Source organism: Crocodylus porosus, unplaced genomic scaffold, assembly GCF_001723895.1.
Source record: "Crocodylus porosus isolate Cpor-Errol unplaced genomic scaffold, CroPor_comp1, whole genome shotgun sequence".
NCBI lineage: Eukaryota > Metazoa > Chordata > Crocodylia > Crocodylidae > Crocodylus > Crocodylus porosus.
In genome coordinates, this window is record NW_017728906.1 from 197941491 (window position 1) to 197951214 (window position 9724).

General features: G+C 49.6%; 1 long non-coding RNA gene and 1 other non-coding gene across 2 annotated transcripts; one reads left to right on the forward strand and one right to left on the reverse strand.

Annotated features, from left to right (window-relative positions):
• Positions 1–122: 122 nt before the first annotated feature.
• On the reverse strand, positions 123–196 carry TRNAN-GUU. The gene has a single exon. It is a non-coding gene; the product is annotated as a tRNA-Asn (tRNA).
• Positions 197–6037: 5841 nt separating this feature from the next.
• On the forward strand, positions 6038–9279 carry LOC109306844. Its single transcript, XR_002100126.1, has 3 exons — positions 6038–6072; positions 6453–6578; positions 7935–9279. It is a non-coding gene; the product is annotated as an uncharacterized LOC109306844 (long non-coding RNA).
• The last annotated feature ends 445 nt before the right edge of the window (positions 9280–9724 follow it).

A 9724-nucleotide genomic window follows, 5' to 3' on the forward strand; every position in this document is an offset into this window, starting at 1 on the left:
AGGTCAGCCTGGATCACACGCCTATCTTCTGGCGTGGATGCTTTGCCGCAAAGTTTGGTGTCATCAGCAAACTTGGCCAGTCCACTCCTGACTCCAATGTCCACATCATAAAATATCACATTCGTCCCTGGGTGGGCTCGAACCACCAACCTTTCAGTTAACAGCCGAATGCGCTAACCCATTGCGCCACAGAGACGTGGCTGACTGGTGAGACGATGGGACGCACCACGGCCTCTCTGCTCTAGAAGCAGCTGGTCACACGTGGCACAGAGGTGGCCAGGACAAGGACAATCGTGCTGCTGGCTGCAGAGGCTACTGGGCTCCCAGGGGCCCTGGCTGACCTCTCTCCTGGCTCAGAGGATCCCTGTGAGCCTGGGCTGAGGTTTAAGGCCACATCTGGCCAATCCAGAGCTGGTTATGTATATACGTGTGTGTGTGTGCATACATACATACATACACATATATAAAAATACAATAGGCCATCTCTCTCTCTCTCTCTATACATATCTCTATATAGATATACAGAGAGATATATAGATATATTTGGCCTATTCCTGAAGCTTATTCTTTAGCTATTTCACTGCTCAGTTTCTTCTTCTACTGGCAGTTCAGTGGTGATAGATACTCAGTTACTTTGGGTCACTGCTTGCATCATTGGCCAGATTGTGGCTCCACACAATGTGACCTTTTTGTAGACTGGTCTCATATCTTCATGCTGACTCCTCTAGCTTTTGAGCCTCTTGTTTCCAAATGCTTTGCTTTGTCCAGCTTTGGCGGTTTTTCCACAGCTTTGCACACTGAGGAATCCCTTCATCAGCTGTGTTATACTGGTCTGTACCTCTATGATTCCACATTGTGGATAATAAAAAAGTAAGACTTTGTGTCATCATTGCAACCACATCGCAACTTCCCCAACAACCTGGAATTGTACCTGTCTTTCTTTTTCTTGCTTTTCCTCCATTTATATCTTTACTACCATGTTTCCAGCAGTCTTGGCTGGGTCACGCTTTTCCTGTAACGTTCCTGTTTGGCTGCTTGCCCGGCTTTTCCTTGTTTGCCAACACTTTCCAATGTATTCTGTACTGCAGGGGTGTCAAACTCATCTTGTGCCCCAGACCACGGGGCTCCTTGTGGGTCCAGCCTGGATCCATCCTTATAAATTTCCCATCTGGTTAGTAGCAAAATTTCTTCATTGTTATGTTCAATACCCTCCAATATCACCTTGTGTGCGATCCTTTAACTTATCAACATTATATGCGGTCCCGCTTGCATCTGCCTTTTTCTCAGCCTTGACTATTGAGTGCTTCTTAGCCTTGAATACGGAAAATGATATTGTCGATAAGGAGGAATCATGACTTATTCCAGCAGTATTAACTCTTCCTATACATAGTTCACGATCACTGCTATATAGCTCATCTTGCTACTAAGTGGTCAATCTGGGTTTTCATGTGCCTGTCTGGGGAACGCCACATAACCTTGGGCAGATCTTTGTAAGGAAGCCAAGTGCTCCCAATATTCCCAGGAAGGGATCTCAAAAGGTCATCTAGTTCAACCCCCTGCTGCAGGCGGACAAATCAGACTGTGCATCTCACAGTAAGTTCTTACCCTGCCCCATTGAGATTTGCCATCCCAATACCGTGCAGCCCAAAACTTGCCATTTCTTTACTATGTTCATTTCCAGCCTTTGCATTCGTGTCTCCCATTACCAGTGTGGCATCAAAACTTGGAGCCTCATCTACAATGTTATCCAACTGTTGATCCAAACCATCCTCCTCCTCCTCCTCTTCTGCTGCGTCTGTTGTCAGAAAACAGCAGACTGCAGTTATGCGCAGTTTCTTGTAGGCAGGAGGAAGCCTCAGTTATGGCAATCTGTTCAGACAGGTGTTTCCAGCCGTTCCTTGAGACAACAATCCTTTCCATGGCTATAGCAATTGCATCTCTATATTTTGCTGGTCTGCTTAAATGTCTGGACAAAACAATAAAAAACAGTGTTATTTCTTTCCTGTACCCTGCCAACGTGTCTCCTGGATGGCAGCAAGGGAAATCTGTAACTTCCTTAATTCCTTGGTTCCTAGCTCATTCTGTCCTGGAGCAAACACATTTCTAACATTCCTGCTTGCGATATGCTTCATACATTTAGTCATTATTTGAATTCCACGTCTGTTCGCCTGGCCTGGGTTGAAATCCATGCAAATCAGTTTGGTTTGCTGTGCATTTTCTGTCCCTGTATTTCAGAAGTCATGACTTGTTATGCCGGTCAGTCTTACCCAGGTAACAGGAACGCCAGGTCATAGCCTGCTTGAGATGGGTATCCACAGATCCACCCCAGTCTCTTTTCCTTCCGTGGCTAACAAGCTTGGACTGGTCAGATTTGAAAGCAGATTCCTCCTCTCTTGCATAGAGGTGCCCAAAGAGACTCTGATATTTTTGTGTGGCCTGTTCTGAGATCAGTTCCTTCTAGATGCATTTGGTGCCCTAGCACAGCATTTTATATTCAGCGCAATCCTTCTCACTTCTATTTCTGAAGGACTCAGACACCTAAGTGCAACTCCATTTTATCAGGTTCAAGTTCAGAGAATCCATTCATGAATTATGCAATACGCTGTCCTCTGGCCCTTGAGGCTGAGTCACAGAAAAGCAGCGACGAGGAGGAACACCCACCCACCTTTTGAACTGTCCGCTTTTCAGAGACACGGCGGGGGCGTCTACACGTGCATCAATGCACCTTTTCTAATGCACCTTAAATTTAGTACCTCCAATGTGAGGTACTAAGTTAATGTGCATTCGGCTGTGCTAATGTGGGGTACCGCATTTGCACACTTTTTATTAATGCTGCATGCGCAGTAGACTATTTTACTGTGCAGTAGCATAATGTCATGCTTTTACATGATGCTTAATGCGCAATAAAACAGTCCCGGCATGGAACAGAATTTCACTTCGGCCTTCTAGCTGGAATAGAGTTTGTTAAAGACAAGCTGCCCTGATGTAAATAATAACCAACAAAACCCAATGCCATCTGAGGAGATAGCAACACACGCACTAAGTTCTTCTTAGAGCTGCAGTACCCCTCCTGGGCATCCCCTTCCACTCCCTCCTTCAGCAATGGAGTGAAGTGCTGAGTGGAGTCATAGAGAAGAGAGCCGGAGGCAGGATCATCCCTATCCAGCCCATCCTATACACCTGTAATCTAAACTCTACATAAGACTGCTGTCAACCCTGCCTAACACCCTAAGCTGCCACAGGTAAAGCAGGGGAACCACAGTAGCCGATGTCTCGTTTGTATAAAATCCTGTCAATATATGCTCAAGAGATCCCAGGTAGAAAGCTACTCCCCTGCTACAGAGGAAGGCAACCCTCCCCACCCCCCATATCAGTCTGTCCATGGGGTAAAATTCCTTCCTGACCCCAAATACAGCTATTGGTCTCATCCTGAGCAGAACAGCAAGCCCCTCTATGCAGGAACCTCTGGCTTTGCTCCTACCAAGGGAATCAGCCCAGCCCAGTTGAAGTCCCCGGCCTTAGCTGTAGCCAACACCCAATGACTCTGGGGAGGTTTAAACACATCCTGGCACATACAGCAGAAAAGAAGTGGGGAGGGGAACAACCAGCAAAGCTTAGACGCGTGGGAAATACCATGGTAGGGCACAGGCATCACCACACCTAGATCATTCCCTGACCAGGGGCTGTCCAACCTCTTCCTGAACACCTCCAGAGACGGGAAGTCCACAGCTGCCCCAAGTGTCTACTCCACTGCCTCACTGCGAAGAAGTTTATCCAGATATCCAATCTGAACTTACTTTGCTGCAACTTCAAGCCATTGGCCTAAATCTTTCTCTCTGCAGCAAGAGAGAAAAGGTGCTTTCCCTCTTCTTAATGGCAGTCCTTTAGGTATTTGAAGACCCTTTCCACAAGCTGAACATGCCTAGCTCCTTCAGCCTTGCCTCTCATGACTTGCTTTCCAAGCCCTTGATCATTTTGTTGCCTGACTCTGGACCCTCTCTAACTTCCCCACATCCTTTTTAAAATGTGGAGCCCAGGACCGCACACAGCGCTCCAGATGAGGCCTAACCAGTGCCAAGTAGAGGCACTATTGCCTCCCGAGTCTCGTACCTAATGCTTCTCCAAAACCGCATTGGCCTTGTGTGCGGCTGCATCACACTGCAGACTCATGCTGAGTCTGTGATCTACCAAGACTCCCACCTCCTTTCCCACAGAGCTGCCATCCAGCCAGGTGTCCCCCATTTTGTCTTTCTGCTCTTGATTATTCCTCCGCAGGTGTAGCCTCTTGCATTTGTTGCACTGAGCTTCATCCTGCTAGCTCTAGCCCAACTTTCCACTCTGCTGAGATCCTTCTGAATTGCGCTCACATCCTCTGATGTGTTCACAGTCCTTCCCAATTTTGTGTTGTCTGCAAGCTTGCTTAGAAAGCTTTCCACACCAGCATCCAAATTGTTAATAAACATGTTGGACAACGCCAGGCCCCAAACAGACCCCCGTGGGACCCGTTAATAATTACCCTTTGCTTACAGCTATTGAGGCAGTTATCTATCTACCTAGTCTATAAATACATCTGGGAGAAAGGCTGACACAAACCAGACTATGCTCTGTTCAGACTCACTAGCTCCAAGCCTCACTCTTTCCCAACATAAGCTTATAAAGCAAGCAGAATCATGTTTTGGGCTGTAACTTATTCCCTAAATTGACTTTTTAAAAAGCAACTATCAGAGAGGCAGACCCAGGTATGAAGCAACGCTGGGAGATACAAGTGAGCATTCAGATAGAGCAGTAATTTGTATAGAGGAAGGTCGAACAAAGCCGGGGTGGGTTGCCTGAGCTGCTCGACTGCCAACAGGGGCATGATGGCGATTGTGGCTCACGGGAAGTTGAAACAGGTCGAGCAATAATCGTTCTGCTTCCGTTCCAAGCACTTACGCCCAAGGTTTTCAAAGCTGCCTGTGGGATCTGGGTGCCTGATTTCTATTAACACAAATGGGACCTTGGCTGCCCAGATACCAAGGTGGCCTTTGACAATCTCAGCTCTTCAAGACCTTTCACAGATGTAAAGCCAAATCCAGCTCCATTTCCCTGCAGAAGCAACTATATTGAGATGGATGGGGCTACTGCGGATTGAAACGCCGACCCTAATGACTATGAAACTATAACTCTGAAACTATGAAATGGATCCCAGCAGGTGATCTGTGCATGACTTGTGTGCCTCTACAGTCTTCATAACTGACTTGAGGCCTAAAATTGTGCCCCAAAGCCCTGATGCTCCATTCCTTGTGCACCAGAGCCCATGGTGAGGTCCTCAGGATGGCAGCAGGGGAGCAAAGTGTGAAGGACAGGATATGGGGGGGCCTGCCTGTAGGTGCTCCAAGACTCAGTTTGTGCCTGTGTATAATAGCATCAGAGCTGGGAAGTAAGTAGCAGAGCCTATGCCAACCCATCCCCACTCAGACAGGGCATTTGACTCATGCGCCGTATGTACTTACAGCCTCCATCACCCAGGGAATTTATCCGAAAACCTCCCTGCTTAATGAATTTATCCCCCCAGCATTTCCATGGTACAAGGGGGCAACTATTATGCTCACTTTTCGGATAGGGAGCTGTGGCAGAGGCAAAGGGATTCACCCAGGGTCATGCAGGAAGCCTATGGCAGAGCAGTCTCCTAACCATCAGACCCTGTCATCTCCAAGGAGGAAGCTTAGTCTACTTCTCAGTGTGGAACTAAGCACCCTGGGTTCATTTTGGTTTGTCTCCGGGTGTTCAAACATGTGGCTGTCTTGGCCGCATAATTATTCAGACAGGGAGCCAGTGTCTTTTTAAGACAGCCCTACACCTCTTTGTAGGTGAAGCTATTCTGACACCTCTCCCCAGATGGCAAATTCAGACTTGGTGTCCACCAGGCTACTCAGTATTAAAGCCCATCTCCCATCTCTGCTGCAGAGGACCCCAATGCATCATTCGGCAGTGCTCCTTGCCGGGCAGGGGTGCGATGGTGGGATCACAACCTCCTTGGGACCATGTCGCAGGAACAGCAAATGGGGACTTTTTTTAAAGCCCCCAAAACAGGTAAGTATTTGCCCACCTACTGCTTTCCCCAGTATGCTCAGTGGCATGTCCCCTCCCCTCCTCTCAAATGCAGCCACCTCTGCAGCACCAGCCACCGTTCCCACACCCCCCTGGATCCACTTAGGTCAGTGGATTTCAACTTGTGGTCCGTGGACTCTTGGGGTCCACCAACTATGTCCAAAGGGTCCACGAAAGATGATGATGATGAATCAAAAGTATGTGACTAGCCACACTTACAATTCAAAGGGTTCCTCACCTCCTTTCAAAATTGTCCTTAAGTGAAAAAAGTGGTTGAAAACTACGTACTTAGGTTGTCGAGAGCAAACAACCTCTGTTCTCTACAAAAGTATCTTTCTCCCCGTGTCACGTTTTGACCCCAGAAACAGAGGAGCATCAGAAACTCCATGAAGTCCACTAGGGACGTGGTTGTCACCACTGATTTCACATGGAAAGCATTCAGATGGGCAGCAGCATGAAGCTGGATGGACGGACAGATGGATAGATAGGTAGAGTCAGTAGTTCTCACATACTTTTGGGGTCGCATCTCCCGTCTTAAGTTTGTTATAGTGGTCTGTACCTCTGTGACTCTACATTATAATTCTAATATCATAAATGCCTGACCTCTTCTGCCTGTGTCTGTCTGTCCGTAATGCTCCGGGCCAGCTGTGCACGCGCCGTCCGGAGCGTTACACATGGAGAGATACACGGACGGAGGTGAGGACGGAGGTGGTTGGGGCCAGGCTGTGCTCCCCACTGTGGGGTGTGGTGTGCCGAGCGGTCCCGGGCTGTGGCGTGGGGCATGGCACGCAGCCCCCGGGTGCCATGTGGGGAGCGGGCACAGGGGGCATGGGCAGCACCCGCTGGCTGCAGCACACGTCTGTGGGGCAGGGCACACCCCCTGTGCCCGCTTCCTGCGCAGAACCCTGCGGCTGCATGTTGTGCCCTCCTCGCCCGTGTGCCACGCTCTCAGTGCACGCTATGCCACATCCCAGGGCCGTGCCATACACCATGCAGCAGCAGCTGGCAGGAGCTTTCCCTGCCCGTGGCTGCTCCCCGCACCACTCCCCACAGTCACACGCCACCCACCTCTGCACATGCCCATACGCCATGCTCCCCATGTGCTCCATGCCACACCCCGGGGCCGCTCCCCATGCCATGCAGCCGCAGCAGCAGGTGCTCTCCTCCTTGTAGCCTCCCAGCACCACACCCTGGGGCTGCTGCCTACACCATGCCCTGTGGCTGCGCGCCACCCCCCCACACAGCCGTGCAACACACCCCCCACGTGCCCCACACCACACCCCAGGGCCGCTCCCCATGCCACGCGGACACAACCAGTGGGTGCTGCCTGCGCCCTAGCTGCTCCCTGCACCATGCCCTGTGGCTGCACACCACCCCCCCACACAGCCGTGCAACACGCCCCCCACGTGCCCCACACCACACCCCAGGGCCGCTCCCCATGCCACACGGACACAACCAGTGGGTGCTGCCTGCGCCCTAGCTGCTCCCTGCACCATGCCCTGTGGCTGCACGCCACCCCCCCACACAGCCGTGCAACATGCCCCCCCACGTGCCCCACACCACACCCCAGGGCCACTCCCCATGCCACGCGGACACAACCAGTGGGTGCTGCCTGCGCCCTAGCTGCTCCCTGCATCATGCCCTGTGGCTGCACGCCACCCCTCCGCTCAGCTGCATGCCATGCCCCCCTTGCACGGAGATCAACGGGGCTGCACAAGTATAAAGGTGCTGGAAGGGTACAATGAGACTCTGTGAATCTAGAGCTGGTAATGTCTTATCTACCGGCACCTTGTTAAGCCACCCCCCTGCCAATAGCTGTAAGCTTGCTCCCTATTGTATAACAGATACTTCTCTTGGGTTTCCATGCTGTGGATGTCAGTGCTTCTGGCTAAGAAAGCACCACGCACAGGAAGACGCAGGAAAAATCACTCCTCAGGCTGAAAGTAGCACTGCCTTGTCTAGACAGTGGAATATCAGCCAAAAATCTGAGCCAAAACCAAGTCATATCCAGTCGAATGCTGGATCGGGGAGAGGCTGCTTTTTGGCTGGAAGGTTTTTCTTTGCTGACTTGTGGAGGGAGCAAAAAGACAAGAAAAGTCAGGTTAAATTGCGCAGACCCCTAAGAAACAAATGAAATCACAGTGATGGACTCTTTCAGCTCTACTCTGTCCCTTGCGCTTTGCAGGCTGACAATACTACCCAGATCTTACACAGCAGTATTTTTTATTCCTATATGCTTGAGCATTTTACCAGGATTCACCCCCATTTACAGACAGGAAAATGAGGCATACAGAGGTGACAGGTTGTGTCCAAGGTCCCCATCAGGCCCCAGGAAGACCCAAAAAATAGAACCCAAATGTCTGATTTTCCTTTGGATTGTGGTTACCATATTTCTTGCAATATATTCCCAGTCCAGTTTTCGGGCCTCTTTATATTCTCTTTCCCCTTTCACTCATTTCCTGCCTTATAACTGTTCTCTCAGTCTCTCAATTTTATAACCCTTCACTTAAGACTTTCCAACCCAACACTGTTCCTCATTGCTTTAGGATGTAGCTTATTCTTGAGTTTTGCTACAGCAGAAAATTCCTGTTTTCCAGCAAAGTTCATAGTTAGAAGTGCACTGCAGGAGAAATGCCAGCATTAGACTTGGATTTCGAGCCTCTGTTCCAAACCTCTCCCTGCAGTTTTGATTCCAAACTGCAACTTAATTTCTGAGCTCAGTTTAGACCCAGCTACAACAGACTGAGAGAGGGGCTCTAATCATCATAAAATCAAACGGGAACAAATTCTTAGGTTGGTTGTGTAGGCAGATATGCTTTTCTAGTGGCTTTCATAGGGATTTGCAGAGGAAGGATGACAAACAGGGATCCTAGAGTCATGTCCTCGCTCTGGAGGGGACTGTGCTGCAGTGGACGCAGGCCATGTGCCTACAACCCCAAAGCTTGGCTCATCTGTCCCATCCCCTCCAGCCTAATCCTGTCTCACCCCCACCTTTAACTCCTTGTTCTAATCTCCCTTCTTTAATCCCACCATAACTCCTCCCTGAAATCCTAGGCTTCTCACCTAGCCAGTTTTAGTCTTCACCCATTGCGTTCGCCATCCCAGTCCCAGACTCCTTGACCAATCACCCAGTTAATCTATACCTTGCATTTCTAGCTGTGCTTATATATACCAATAAGCCTCCTATACTGCATCAAAACCTCCATGTATGTGTATTACATATATGTAGAGAGTTTCTAAGTCTCTAGTGCTGTGAGGATGTTATTTATTTTGTCCATCTTGGGCATGTATACATGTGGTTTTAAGTGAGGCTGCACCCCCTCTGCTTTCCCTTCCCCTCAAGTAACAGGGTGGAAGGGGCCCTGGTTACACACCCAAGCAAATGATTAGTGTAGTGCAACAAAGCCTTCAAGCACTCCAAGGCATCAACATTCACTAGACATCCCTTAGTTTGCTGCACGGTATGGGACCATGAGGTTTTTTTCCTCTTTCTCTGCCCTCAACAGATGGGTTCCCGGGGGGAAGTGCACTCAGTGCTATGTGCTTGCTCGTTCCTCCGAAGGCACCTGTATTATTTCAGGTAGAGTTTTGCTTCCATGTGCTTGGTGGGATTTTTTAATTACTACCCAGCAGG